The sequence below is a fragment of the Cupressus sempervirens genome, chromosome 4 (assembly GCF_028749045.1).
Source record: "Cupressus sempervirens isolate cs-2001-9-10 chromosome 4, ASM2874904v1, whole genome shotgun sequence".
Lineage (NCBI taxonomy): Eukaryota > Viridiplantae > Streptophyta > Pinopsida > Cupressales > Cupressaceae > Cupressus > Cupressus sempervirens.
The window spans coordinates 340125097-340139750 of NC_143121.1; the positions used below are offsets into that span (position 1 = coordinate 340125097).

The window sequence follows — 14654 nt, forward strand, 5'->3', positions numbered from 1 at the left end:
TATGACCTACCATATTGTGTTTCATTGAGAACTAGTTTTCCTACATAAATACCAAACTAAAGAATCCACAATAGTAAAATTATTCTATCACAGTCACTATGATTCACTCATGCCATAAGAGCAAACAAAAAATTTGATGTTGACAAAAAAATTGAGGACAATGAATGGAAAAGAACAAAGTTTAAAGGAAACTATAAAAGATAGAAAGACAGACAAATGAGGGTTAAAAGCACAAAGAAAATTATTTAAAAATATATATATTTACTAATTGGAAAACATAAAGTAAACTAACCGAAAAGCAATTGGGCTGACAATTTTATGGTAAAATTTTGTAAAATCTGGGAGCAAAGCTCCCACATATAAGGCTATCAGCTTAATTATATCTTTTAGATTTCATAATTTACTATTTATCTAAAATCCAAATCAATTTTTTACATTTAGCAAATCAAATATATTAATTCTATTCAAGTAAAAACATAATTTTATTATAAAAGTTTGAAGTTATTTTAAATAATAAAATAATAGAAACATCACAGAATTACAAATTGAATATATAGATAACAAATAATTTTTCTTTTTAAATGTAGAATTTAGTTATTATTATTATTTAGGAGCCCAATAATTTTAGTTACAAAATTAATTAAATTAAATGATGTTAATGTTTTTAATATATATGACACTAAAATGACTATAATATTTTTTTTAAATGTTAGAAAGTTTAGATTGATGAATTCTTATATTGTAGAAAGCTTCTCAATTAACAATTGTTATTAAAAAATATTGAATACATTGTTTAAAAATTAATAATTGTTAAATCTAATTAAATTAAAAACTTAATAAACAAATAATTATAAATGCAATATATCCAAATCAATTTTTTTTTTCAAAAGTATTTTGATATATTTTGGAAACATCCATTCATATTTTGAATAGGAAAAAATAAATATTCAGACTAATATGAGAAAACATACTTCCTATTCAAGAATTTGAGTAATATCTAAAAAGATATCTTGAAAAAAGAGAGACAAGCATCATAGTTTCTGCCATTTGAATTTTTAGTTTAAACAAAGTAGAAGCAAAAATGTTCTCATTCAAAGTATATTAATTGGTAAGTTTTAAAATAATTTTAGGTGCTCAAAAAGTATGACTATCAAGAAGTCAACAGTCATTACAATAGTTCATGTCTATAATGTATGCAATCGGAATCTTAATTCAAATATTTTGTCAATGACATTGATAATTGTATGATACAATCTATGTTGAATCTTGATGTGAGTGACTTGTTATTGTTAGAGCAATGTAAAACTAACTTACTTTGCATTGGATACAAAGTCTTATTGCAATTAGAATCTTAATTCAAATATATTAGAATCTTAATTCAAATATTTCGTCAATGGAAATGATAATTACATGAGACAGTCTATGCTGAATCTTGATGTGAGTGACTTGCTATGGTTTGAACAGTGTAAGGCTAGCTTATTTGCTTTAGGTAAGATGGTGCCCTAGTATATTAGAACCAAATTCACCTTATAATATAAGAAATATAAAAGATGAATAAGGTAAAAGAAAATAATGCAAGAATATAGAAAAATAGACAATTCACATAGTTCATAAACAATTGTAGGTGAATTAAAAGTCATCTTCAATATTCTTATTTATAAAATTTATTGTGCATGAATACAATATTAGATTAATTAGATTATTCATTGATAATGAGTACATAGAATGCTAAAATAGAAAAAATGTAAGCCTTCTATTTTGTACACCCTTACAATATAACTATAAAAAAGAAAATATTTTAGAAAGTTAATAAATATATTATCAAATCATTTACTATTTATTGTTAAAAATAAATAGATTATTTATTTACAAGTTCCTTGTGGATAGTTTATAGGGTATAAAAATAGGGATGTAAATAGAGGAAGAGAGAAGGTTAAAAATTTATATAAAATTCAATATTTAACTAGAGACATTCCAAATTAATAAATATAGAAAACAAAAGACATTTGAAAGTACTCTTTATATAATCATTCTATATTCATAGCAAAATATTTGAATTCTTGATCTTTATATTGTTTAAAATTTAGAAATATAAAAAATTTCTAAATTTTTATTTTAATTTCTTTGATCTTTTAGAATGTAAATGCTTTATTTCTAAAGCTTTTATAATGCTCTTAAATGAATTTTAATAAACAAACAATTATAAATAAAATAAAATCTAATATATTTATATTAGATTATTGTGATTAAATATTTATATAAATATTTAGTTCACAATCAACAATTGAAAAAATAAAATAAAATAATTGAACATAATAATAGAAAATAGTAAAAATTAAATAAAATTATATTTGTAAAAAGAGGGGTAAAAATTTATTAAGACAGAAAGGAATACAACAAGGAGAGCTCAACAAGGAGCTCGATCCTGAGCAACAAGATCATCAAATTCTTGCACCATCTCAAAGGACAGTTGCCCCCTATCCCTAATATTCCAACCCGGATCATGACTAGAAGCCCATTTGGCTAAACAATCAGTAGTTCTATTCCATTCACGAGGAATATACATGAACCTAATAAACTGGAAAGAGGAAGAGAAGAAAAGAATCTGCTTAACAACAGTGGCCAGCTGCCAACTAACTTCCTCAAACTCTTGCGAAGAAAGCATGTTCACCACCACCTGGGAATCAGACTCACAAATAATCTTACTCCATCCCCGCAAGCAACATTGTTCCACAGCATATAAAATAGCCTGAGCTTCCATGAGATTGTTAGTATAATCACCCTTATGAATTGAGAAGAAAAATTTAACATCCCTTGAACTACAATGAGCCACTCCGCCAATACTAGCCAGACAAGGATTCCCACGGGAAGAACCATCAGTGTTAATTTTTAGAACTCCACAAGGAGGAGGAGTCTAGTGCCCATCCCAGTTAATCCGACCCTTCCTCTGATGGTGAAGCTTCCTGGACATAGAAGAAAACCTATGAGCTGCAACCCCATCTTGCAGATGAAAATTGAGGCGATTACAGATAGCAAGATCAACCGGATCCATACCCCCATCAAGCTCACACTTCACAAGAATAGTTTCCTGAAGAGAATGTGATATTTTCCACCAAAGATGCAAAACACCAAGCCGAACATCTTGGAATATGTGATGATTCCTCTCCAACCAGATATGCCAAAGCATGAAAGATGGGCCAGTAATCCAAGCAGCATGGAGAGAAGAAGACTTGGAGGGAGCACTACCCAAGCGGGCCCAGAACTCAGGCAAAGAGGAAGCATGCCGACAAGAGCAACCCCAAGCACTCCACCAAAGGTGCCATATCTAAGTATAATAGGAGCAATGGAAGAACAGATGGGAGACAGACTCCTCTCCATTACCACACAAAACACAATAAGAGGGGCCCTGAAATCCATGTTTACAAAGATTATCCTAGGTAAGACAACGGTTGTGAGCCACTAGCCACATGAAAAAATTGCACTTGGACCAAGAAACTTTATTCCAAACTTGCTTCCACCAAGGGACCTCAGCATCCCCAAATAATTTTCTAGTTATCTCCTGATACCTAGCAGAGACATGATATTTACCAGACAAGGTACCGCCCCAAGCCAAAACATCTGGACCAAGCAAAGAAGAACACTCTCTAGAGGCCAGAATTTGAGAAAGCTCCTGACGATCCATGTCTGTACCTCCAGGAGGCCAATCAGAGGAGTGCTTCCATCTGTAACCAACAATAGGTCCCAATTGATAAGGAGTCTTGTAATGAGCCACTTTATCCCATCCAGCGGCAAGAAAAGAGTCACAAAGAGGATGAAGATGAGGGTATATGGATAAAATGGAAGGGAATCCATACCAAGCATCAGACCAAAAAAAAGCCTAAGAACCTCCTTTACATATCCAGAACAGACCCCTCTTCACCAACATCACACCTGTCTTCAAAGTATGCCAAACTATTGAGCCACAACCTTCAAGAGGAAGTGCAGAAACAGAGCAAGGATCAGCACCATGAAAATATTTATGAGTGATAATAGGAGCCCAAAGTTGATGTTGTCCAGAGCACCATCGCCAATAAAGTTTAGCAGCCAAAGCTTGACTACTCAATAGAGCAGATCGAAGACCAAGACCACCCTCCTTTTTAGGCCTACAAATAATTGCCCAATTAACCAAGCTCCATTTAGTACTACGCAGATTACCACTCCAAAGGAATTTTCGAGAAAGAGCATCAAACTCCTTGAGAAAGTAAATAGGTGCAGCATGAACCATGCTTCTATAAGTAGGAAGAGCTTGGATAACAGCTTGAAGAAGAGTAACCCAGGCAGCAGTAGAAAGCCATCTATGAGTCCAATGATTTACCTTATCCTGAAGCTTGGTAATCAAATTTTGCTAGAAGAGATGTGGCTGCCTAGAGACAGCAATAGGAATGCCAAGATAAGTCAAAGGAAGTGAACCTATCTGAAACCGTAGGATACCAACAATCCTGTGCTGAATAGAATCAGGAGTGTTAAAAAAGTAAATGAAAGATTTGTGCTCATTAACTTTCTGGCCTGAAGCTACCAAATAAATGTCCAAAGCATGTCGAAAGGCTTCAGCTTCCTTGATCCTAGCAAGACCGGCAAGAGCAAAATCATCAACAAATTGAAGATGGGAAAAAGAAGGTAAGCCATTACCCCACCGCCAGCCTTGAATAGAATTCTGGGACACCTGATGCTTAATGAATCTTCCCAAGCCTTCAGCCATGATGATGAATAGATATGGGGAGAGAGGGTCACCCTGGCGGAGGCCTCTAGAAGCACCAAATAGTTGTGAAGGTTGACCATTAATAAGAACAGAAAAAGAGGCAGAAGTAACACAACTCATAATCCAACTCACCCAGTCAGAGCTAAATCCAAAAGAAAGAAAAATACTCCTTAGGAAGCTCCATTTAACTCTATCATAGGCCTTAGCCATATCCAGCTTAACAAACATGGCTCTCTCCCTTGAAGTAGCCATAGAGTGAATAGCCTCAGTAGCAATAACCACCCCATCCAAAATTTGTCTACCAGCAAAAAATCCACCTTGTTCTTCTGAGATAATAATGGGAAGCCACCTTTTCAGTCTCTCAGCAATCAGCTTAGTAATAACTTTGTAAACCACATTACATAAGGAAATTGGTCTAAAAAATTCCAATTAATTAGCACCCTCTCTCTTAGGAATAAGAGTCAAGAATGTAGAGTTCAAAGCTCGAAGCATCTGCTTGCTAGCATAGGATTCTTTAACCACCTCCAACAAATCATGATTAGTGATGTCCCAAAATTCCTGAAAGAATTCAATTGGAAAGCCATCCGGACCAGGAGCCTTCCCCTTAGGCATGCCAAAGACCACCTCCTCCAGCTCTTCCAAAGAAATAGGACACATGAGATAATCATTCATTTCCAGAGTGATAAGGGAAGGAATACAGGACAAAATAATATTTTCTTCATTATCAGTAGGAGGAGAGTCCTTAGAGAAGAGGGTAGAGAAGTGCGAAATAGCCTCCTGGAACAAAGCTGGCAAGGAATTCAGTTGGATACCTTGAGAATTAACCAAAGAAGAGATAGTGCTCTGATTTCGGCGAGATTGCACTGTTTTATGAAAAAAGGCAGTGTTTCGATCACCTTCCTGGAGCCAATCAACTCGAGCCTTTTGCTTCCAAAAAATTTCCTCTCGAAGTTCCCATTCTTCTAGAGCTCTAGAAGCAAGGGATTCAGCCTGGCCAAGATCCTCTGAGAAACCTCGATCTCTAATCTCCCTTGTGATGACATCAAGATTTTCTTGAGCAAGCTTCTTCATAAAATGAAGACTCCCAAAGCATTCCCTATTCCATATCTTGACCTGCCTTTTAACATATTGAAGCCTTTTAGAAAATGAGAACATTGCAGTACCATATGCAGGAGCACCATCTTTCCACCAACAAAAAACAAAATCATGAAGAGAGGAGTCACGAAGCCACATCAACTGGAACTTAAAAGGAGGATTCTTCAGAACATAAGCCCCTATAGTGGAAAATTTGATTGGCCAATGATCTGAACCCCTCCAATCAAGGATTTCTAAAGAGATAGTAAGGGTGCCACTAAGCCAGAAGTAAGAAACAAGAAATCTATCCAGGCGTTCTGAGATAGTAGCAACACCAGTCCTATGATTATTCTAGGTATAGAGGCCATTAGAAGGCTTAACATCATAGAGATGCAAAAGAGATATGTGTTGCCGAAGAAGAGCAGACGAAAGCCCCAATTTAGCCAAACCACCATGCTTCTCTTCCAGACTTAAAACTGAATTGAAGTCCCCTGCTAACACCCAAGGATGATAAGGATGACAATTTCTAACATATTGAATATGTTCCCAAAGTTCCTCCTTTCCCACAAGATCAACAGGTGCATACACATTAGTAACCATGATTACCTCTCCTGAGTCTAGAGCAGAAGCTACCATAGAGAGAGCTGAGCGAGAAGACATCCAGCCAAGAGGAGAAATTTTTTGAGGATCCCAAAATATAGCTAAACCACCAGCACTGCCTATTGCCCCAACACACTGGCATTGGCCACGAGACCAAATACTAGAGGCATGTTGGTACATAGACTCCACAGAGAGCTTAGTCTCTTGGATACAAAAAACATCAGGACTATGATCAACTACCAAGTTATGAATAGCCTTTTGTCTAGGGATGCTATTGAACCCCCTTACATTCCATGAAAGAATAATCATCATTGGGTAGAATTGGGAAAATGAGAATCCAAAGGTTTTACTGAACCAGACTCAATCAATATATCTCCTGTGAGTTTAATCTTCTCTTGGTCTGTTTTGGGCCCACTCCTTAGAGGGGGAGTAGAAGAAGCCCGCTTAAAGGGTTGAGGCAGCAACTCCAAGGGGAGAGGAGATCCCTTGCCCTTACCTGATGGTAGCACATCCTTAACCAAGTCAGCCAAAACAACATCATCATCTTCCAACACTGCAGGAGTCACCAGAGCCGCTGTCACAGGAGCTATAGGAACCTCACAGTTCTGATATACTATAAGTTGAGATGCCCCACAAGCATCATTGGGAACAGATCTCTCATCTGGGCAAACTGGATCAGAAGACATAGGAGGAGGAATACCCTCCTCTAGAACCATACTATCCAGCACCTCAAAGCAGTTAAAACCTGAATCAGATAATCTTTCTTTCAAAGGCCTCTTTTGACCACGTCCCTTAGCTCGAGGGCGAACAGGGGTAAATCCATCCTTATCCTGTATTTGAGCCTTACCCTTACCTATAGCATCTTGTGGATTCATCCCCTTGGTAGTATTAACCATTTGAGATTGTCCTTTCCCTGAAGTATCTGCCAATCCACCAGCATTGCCAGCTATAGAACGATCCACTCCTTTGAAACTCGAGTTATGGGGGCACTGCCGCAGTAAATTACCATACTCATGACAAATCCGGCAACGGAAAGGGAGGGATTCATAATCTAACTGCTGCACCCAAGAAGAATCCCCCAGACAAATTTCCAAAGAATCTGGTAATGGGTTATTCAAATTAATTTCAACACAAATTCTAGCATAAGAAATAACCTTTTTATCGAGGGATTGATGTGCGATCGTAGCTGGCTTCCCCAACAAAGCAGCAATTTGTCGAAGGATGTCTTCATGCCAAAATTCCAAGGGAAGACGAGGCAAGCGAACCCAAACTGGCACTGTTGAAGGGAGATCCTCAACAAAATTAAAACCTGAATGCCAAGGTTTGACAAATAACCCCACATGGTTGTAGAAATAAGGGCGTCCTTCAAAAACACGATCATGATCAGACATGCAAGAGAATACAACAAAAAAATAACTATTCCTTGCCAACATAATCTCCATATCTCCTTCCACCTGCCAAGAGCGGCGGATCCATGCCTCAAGAGTGGATAGGGAAATTCGGATTCCAAGAAATTTGCATATCAAAGCATGCTTGGTCCAATAATCAATGTCCTCCATTACAGCCGTTGGAGGAATAACCAGAACAAGGCGATCATGGCTACGCGGAAAACACCCATTAACTTTTTTCAGCTTGGAGCTCTCCGCTGAATAAAACGATTCAGATCGCATTGCATGCATAGTTGGAGAAGAACCATCTGTTCTCACCAATGAAGAAGAAATCCCAGGCTCTACCATGCAAACAATAAAACCCCAATCCAAAATTGACTGCAGAAGATCTCCAAAAACACCGACGCAAATTATGTCCAGTAGCTAGCAATCTAAACAGAACAGAAAAATAGTAAAGATCAAACACCAAGAACAGGCTAGGGGAAAAACCCTAGCCCAGCCGGCAGCCAACACTTCTCCTCATTCTTTCCCAATCATTAAGTTCATGTCAAAACTATATTGTGAAACACATATACCTCATAAAATTATATTAAAAAATATTATGATTTAAGTTTTATTTCTTATATAAAGAAAATAGCCAACATGTCATGTCATTGATATAATTACTATTTGATCTTTATGTTTAAAATAGTTCTAAGAATGATTTTCCATAGTAAAAGAAGATTTTAGAAAAGACGACATAAGATATAATTAATGCATTAAAAGTGGAGTATACAAAATATCTTAATTTTTTATAAAGAAAATGAATTTTACTCCTTACCATTACTATTATTGTTCTAAGTCAATCAGAAAGGAGACTAATTATTTTGTTTAAATCAATTAAATAGATGGAACATATGCTTTAAAAATTCTTGACTATAATTAGCTATTTAAAAGTTACTATTGCATCTAATGATGCCATAACTGAAAATTACATTAACAGATTCTATAATGTAAGTTTAAAGGGCACGATTTAGCTTCTCAACTCCTCGTGAGATCTAAAACTTGATATCCCTCTGACACAGCTGTCCCCCAAGAAAGTCTCTCGCACAAATTTGGGATATTCCCTATCCGATGGTTTTGACTGATTTCACCTTCGGCCCGATTACAGCTATAAATGTACCCCTCTCCTTACGAATTATTCCCGTCAACCGATTGTAGGATTTCAGTCTGAAATCTAGTTTCCCAACATTCCTGATATCCTTGTGTTCATCCAAGTCCTTTAGATATACTTTTAGGTTTTCCTTTCAGATCAGAATATGGGAGGTCATACTTAGTGTAAACGATAGTAGAGCTCTGGACTTCATTGAGAATGTCACCATAATTACATCATGGCAATGGATTGATTAACGTGTTACCTGATTTGAACGTCTTAATCATCAACTGAATTGTTCTCCTCTTTCGGGCTCAGGGCTTTACCGTTACAGAGTTGGTGACGTGGTGAGGGAGGCCGGCTTTCACAACTCGGGACCGTAGTTTCAGTTTGTATGCCGGAAAAACGTGATTCTGAGCATCGACTCAGATAAAACTGATGTAGTGGAGCTGGAGAACGCGGTGGACAAGACAACGAAGTATCTGGAGAGTTACGGAGCTCGAGTGATCGAATACACCAGCTATACTGACGTGTCTAGTATACCAGGGCATTACGTCCTCTTTTGGGAGCTCAAACGTTCAGTCCATATGGAAGTACCCCCCGAGGTGGTGCAGCAGTGTTGTCTTGCGGTGGAGGAGAATTTAGATTCTGTGTACAGACAAACTAGGGCTGCAGACAAATCCATCGGTCCTCTGGAGATAAAATTAGTGGAAAGTGGGACATTTGAGGAATTGATGGATTATGACCTGAGCCGAGGGGCGTCTATAAATCAATACAAGACTCCCCGCTGCGTGAAGCTCGCTCCAATAGTTGAGCTGCTCAATTCGAGAGTCATGGAATCCCATTTCAGCCCCAAATGTCCCAAGTGGACACATGCACGCACCGACTGGAAAGCCCTAAGCTCTGTCCAATAGCCTTGTCAAGAATTACGGTTTCTCAAGTAGAATAAGGCTTCGATTTCAACGTTTATCTAATAAATACAAGCAAATGTTAAATAATATGAAATGGAATAGATGTTTTTGAAGCGGTCTTCTAAAAGACACCAAAAGAGTTTTTAATCCTCTGAAGAACAATTATTGCCAATTTCATTTGCTTCAAATTGTGAAAAATCAACTATTGCAGTCACTGATTATTAATCTCCTATCACAAACGATTATTAAACTACTGAAAATAAATTCCTAGCTCATATCGAAAAATAACACAACTGCAACTTCACTTATAAAATACAGAAAGAAATGTGCAACACAATGAACACAATATTTTCGGACAAATTGTCCCTGGAAAAATCCCTAAGGGAAAACCAGTTCTATAGATGAGGAATTATATTAAACTTAAACAAATCAAGAGATACAAAATTCTTTGCCTCTCACTGGCAGAACTCCGACAACCTCCTAATTTCTCCCGTTGATATTCCTCACTGCTATCTCCATGCTAACACTGTGCCCTTGCTAACACTGCAAATGTTTTTTTTCAAAACTTTTTCTTTGTTCTCCAAATGCCCCATAGACCCCCTTTTATACTACTCTTGTTGGTAAACTAACGACCGAGATTAAATCAAACAAACAGCTGAGATTAAGACAACTCGATAGCCAATAATAGAATTGGTTGCAAGGTGTCCAAAAGGGAATCTCTAAAATTAGTAAATAATAACCATTTACTAATTCTTGGCAAGTGGACAAACAACTGTCCAAACCACCCATAAATACTACTGCTATTCATAGATAAGGACGAACAGCTGTCCAATCTACCCATAAATACTACTACTATTTTCGGGTTAGAAATAACAGCTGTCCAACTAACAATAATTAACACTCCCTCTTAGCGAGGAAGCTATTCTGCAAGACACCCATCTTATCTCTGAAGAAGATAAATTTGGCCTTTCCCAAAGCCTTCGCCAGAATGTCTGCTACCTGCTCATCTGTAGGTATGTATTGTAGTCGAACAACTCCCCTTTGTACACAATCTCTGATGAAGTGATATCTGATATCTATATGTTTAGACCTATCATGAAACACTAGATTCTCAGACAACTTGTTGCAACTTTGATTGTCACAATGTATCACAGTAGTCTCAACCTTCTGACCAAACAAGGCTACTAACAACTTCCGAAGCCATATAGCTTCACATGTCGCCATGCTAGCTACTATGTATTTTGCTTCTGCTGAACTTAGAGCCACAGACTTTTGCTTCCTGCTGAACCAAGATACAACTCCTGATCCCAAGCTGAAACAACACCTTGAAGTGCTACTTTTGTCTATTGTACTTCCTACCCAATCTGCGTCAGTATAGCCTATGAACCTGATACCTTCACCTCGAACATATCTAATCCCATACTCGACTGTACCACACAAATAACGTAGCACATGCTTAGCCGCTATCCAATGCATTCTCTTTGGTTCAACCATGAACTGACTAAGAGAGTTTACTGCAAATGCTATATCTGGCCTAGTGTTAACCAAATACATAAGCAAACCAATCAACCGTCTATATAAAGTGGGATCTATATCTTTCTCCTTAGATGTATCTACCTTCCTCCAATTTGTGATCATGGGTGTAGACATGGCTTTGCAATCCTCCATCCCAAATTTTTTTAAGATTTCAATGCAATATTTCCCTTGACCAAGAAAAATCTCCCCATCTGTCTGCCACACTTCCATGCCTAGAAAGTAGTGCATAAGTCCTAAATCCTTCATCTTGAACTCTTCTGCAAGGTTCCTCTTGCAATCCACCATGAGCCCTAGTGAACCTATAACAAATAGATCGTCCACATAAAGAACAAGAATGAGAATCTCACCCCCAACCATCACGTAGTAGAGGTTAGCATTTGCTTCACTCTTCACAAAGCCCATTTTCTACAAGTATGTATCAATGTGCTCATACCACGCTCTAGGAGCTCGCTTGAGTCCGCACAATTCTTTCTTCAATCTGCACACATGGGTCTCTTTGCTGTGTGCTACAAAGCCTTCTGGTTGTTCTATGTATACCTCCTCCTTCAACTCACCATTGAGGAATGCTGTCTTGACATCCATTTGATGGATTTTCCATCCCATTTGTGCTGCAAGTGAGATTATAGCTCGTATAGAAGTATACCTAGCAACTGGAGAAAATGTCTCCTTATAGTCTATTCCCTCCTTCTGAGAGAACCCCTTTGCCATGAACCTAGCCTTGTATTTTTTGATGCTACCATCTGCACCGTGCTTTATCTTATAGATCCAGCGTGATCCAACTACAACCCTATCTGTTGGTCTAGGTACTACCTCCCACACATCATTCTGCATTATTGAAGAATATTCTTTAACCATAGCATCTCACCATACCTAATGTTCTGCAGCTTCCTGATAGCTAGAAGGCTCACTATCTACCAATTGACTAACTAATGCCACATAGTCATTGAACTTGGCTGGTTGTCTTCACTGTCTAGTACTCTTCCTAGGAGCTCCCACAAACTCCTGAGTATCCCTTTGTGTATCTGGAACCAGATGGTTCTTGTTGCCAACTGTAGAGGATGAAATGTCAACCTCTAAGTCTTCTAGATGCATTTCCTATTGCACCTGTTGCTCCATACTCTGTGAATCTTCACTAACTGAGTCTACACTCATACTAGTAACTGTACTTGAACTTTGCTGCCCTTGACTTGGTCTTGGAGCTTTTGTTGGCTGCTCACTCTAATCATTTGCTGGTAAATCTCTGGATCTCTTGAATGCCTTGTCCTCCATGAACTTGACATCCCGTCTGACAATAATTCTTTTAGTCCCTGGAATGAAAATCCTGTATGCCTTTGAGGTCTCACTGTACCCAACAAAGTACCCCCTCTCTGTAGTCTGATCTAACTTTGTACGTGTATCTCTAGGAATATGACAATATGCCAAACTCTCGAATATCCTAAAGTGACTAACATCTGGCTTCTTCCCTGTGAAAGCCTCCTTTGGTGTCATCTTCCCTAGCACCTTGTGTGGAACTCTATTCTGAATGTAGACTGTTGTATTACACGCCTCTGCCCATAAGTAACGGGGCATGTCCTAGTCATGTAGCATAGCTCTTGTTGCCTCCAATATAGAACGGTTCTTTTTCTCAGCAACTCCATTCTACTGTGGATTGTAAGGAACAATCCATTCTCTCTTGATTCCTTCTCTATTGCAGAACTCCTGGAAGATATTTCCTTTGTACTCGCCTCTATTGTTTGACCGAAGAACCTTTATCTTCTTTCCTATCGAGTTCTCCACAAGAGCCTTGAACTCTTGGAATCAACTGAAAACCTCATCCTTAGTCTTCAAGAAGTATATCTAGGTCTTTCTAGGGAAATCATCAATAAAAGTAACATATTACTCATATCCTCTGAGATATTTTATCGACATTGGCCCACAAACATCTGAACGTACTAGATCAAGAACACCCTTAGATCTGGTGTCACTCCTTGAAAAAGATGCTTTCGCAAACTTCCCCAACACACATCCCTTACATACATCGTCATGCTTTGTGCTCACCTCTGGAACACCTGTCACGGTCTCATGAAGCAATCTAAGTGCTTCATGATGAATATGGCCCATCCTCCTATGCCATAGCTCTCCAAGATCTCTAGGATTACTGTTGCTCATAAGTGCCTTAGGAGTATCAAACTGCAATCTATAAAGGCGACCACTCCTAACTCCAATAGTTATGGGTGATTTCCAATCCTTGTGCTTAATCAACACATGTGTCCCTCTAAAGAGTACTTTATACCCCCTATCCTGAAGAACAGATACAGAAATCAAATTCATACCTAAGCTTGGCACATATAACACATCATGAAGTGGAATTATCTTTCCATTCTCCCTCTGAAACTGAACAGTCCCTTTCCCAACAGGGTTGAGTTTGGACAAGTTTCTCATAGAAATCTAGATGTTGGTGTCCTCCTCCTTGTAACTAGAGAAGTACTCTCTAACTCCTATCATATGAAATGACACCCCACTATCTATATACCAAACACACTATGAGGTTGAGCTAACCATACAAGCTATGAGTGCAAACTCATCTTCCATTCTACTGGAGAGTTCTTCTGCACTTGCTGAAGCTGCCACTTGCTTCTTACCCTTCTTCCTCTCTGGGCAATCACTGACATAGTGGCCAAACTTGTGACATCCAAAGCACTTGACCTTAGAAAGGTCCTTCTTCTTCTTTTCACTTTTTGAATTTGATCATTTGCTAGATCCCTTCTTTTCTTTCCCTTTACCTGCTAGGGCAACGTTCTCTTGTTCCACCTCATTTTTGTGACTCTTGTTGGCCCCATTGACAAGACTTAGTCTAAACTCCTCCTGAGTGAAATCAGTCCATAGTCGATCCCAACTCGATAAAGTATCTCGTCCACTGACAACTTGAACAAAGACACTCCATTGTTTAGTAAACCCATTTAGGGCTATTCTCACTAGCTCATCATCACTAAGGCTATCTCCAATAGCTGCTAACTCATCCTTGACAAGTCTGAGCCTAGTGAGGTAACTTGTGACGTCTTCTCCCTGATTCATCCGAGTATTCTTTAGCTTCTCTGTGAGAATCAACTTCCTGTGGGTGGTAGCATTCTGGTACAGATTTAGAATGGCATCCCACATCTTCTTCACTGTATCTAGCTCCAAGATATGTGGAACAATATGATCCTTGACACCATCAAGTATAATCCTCCTCGCTTTGGCATCGTCCTTCCTATATGCTGCAAGTTGTGTTGCATTCGTTGGTACAGGTACACTGC

The 14654-nt window shown here is 38.1% G+C and overlaps 1 pseudogene; it reads left to right on the plus strand.

The window, feature by feature from the left end:
• The window catches only part of LOC149561422 (indole-3-acetic acid-amido synthetase GH3.6 pseudogene), a 30466-nt pseudogene extending 20620 nt beyond the window's left edge, over positions 1 to 9846 (plus strand).
• The last annotated feature ends 4808 nt before the right edge of the window (positions 9847 to 14654 follow it).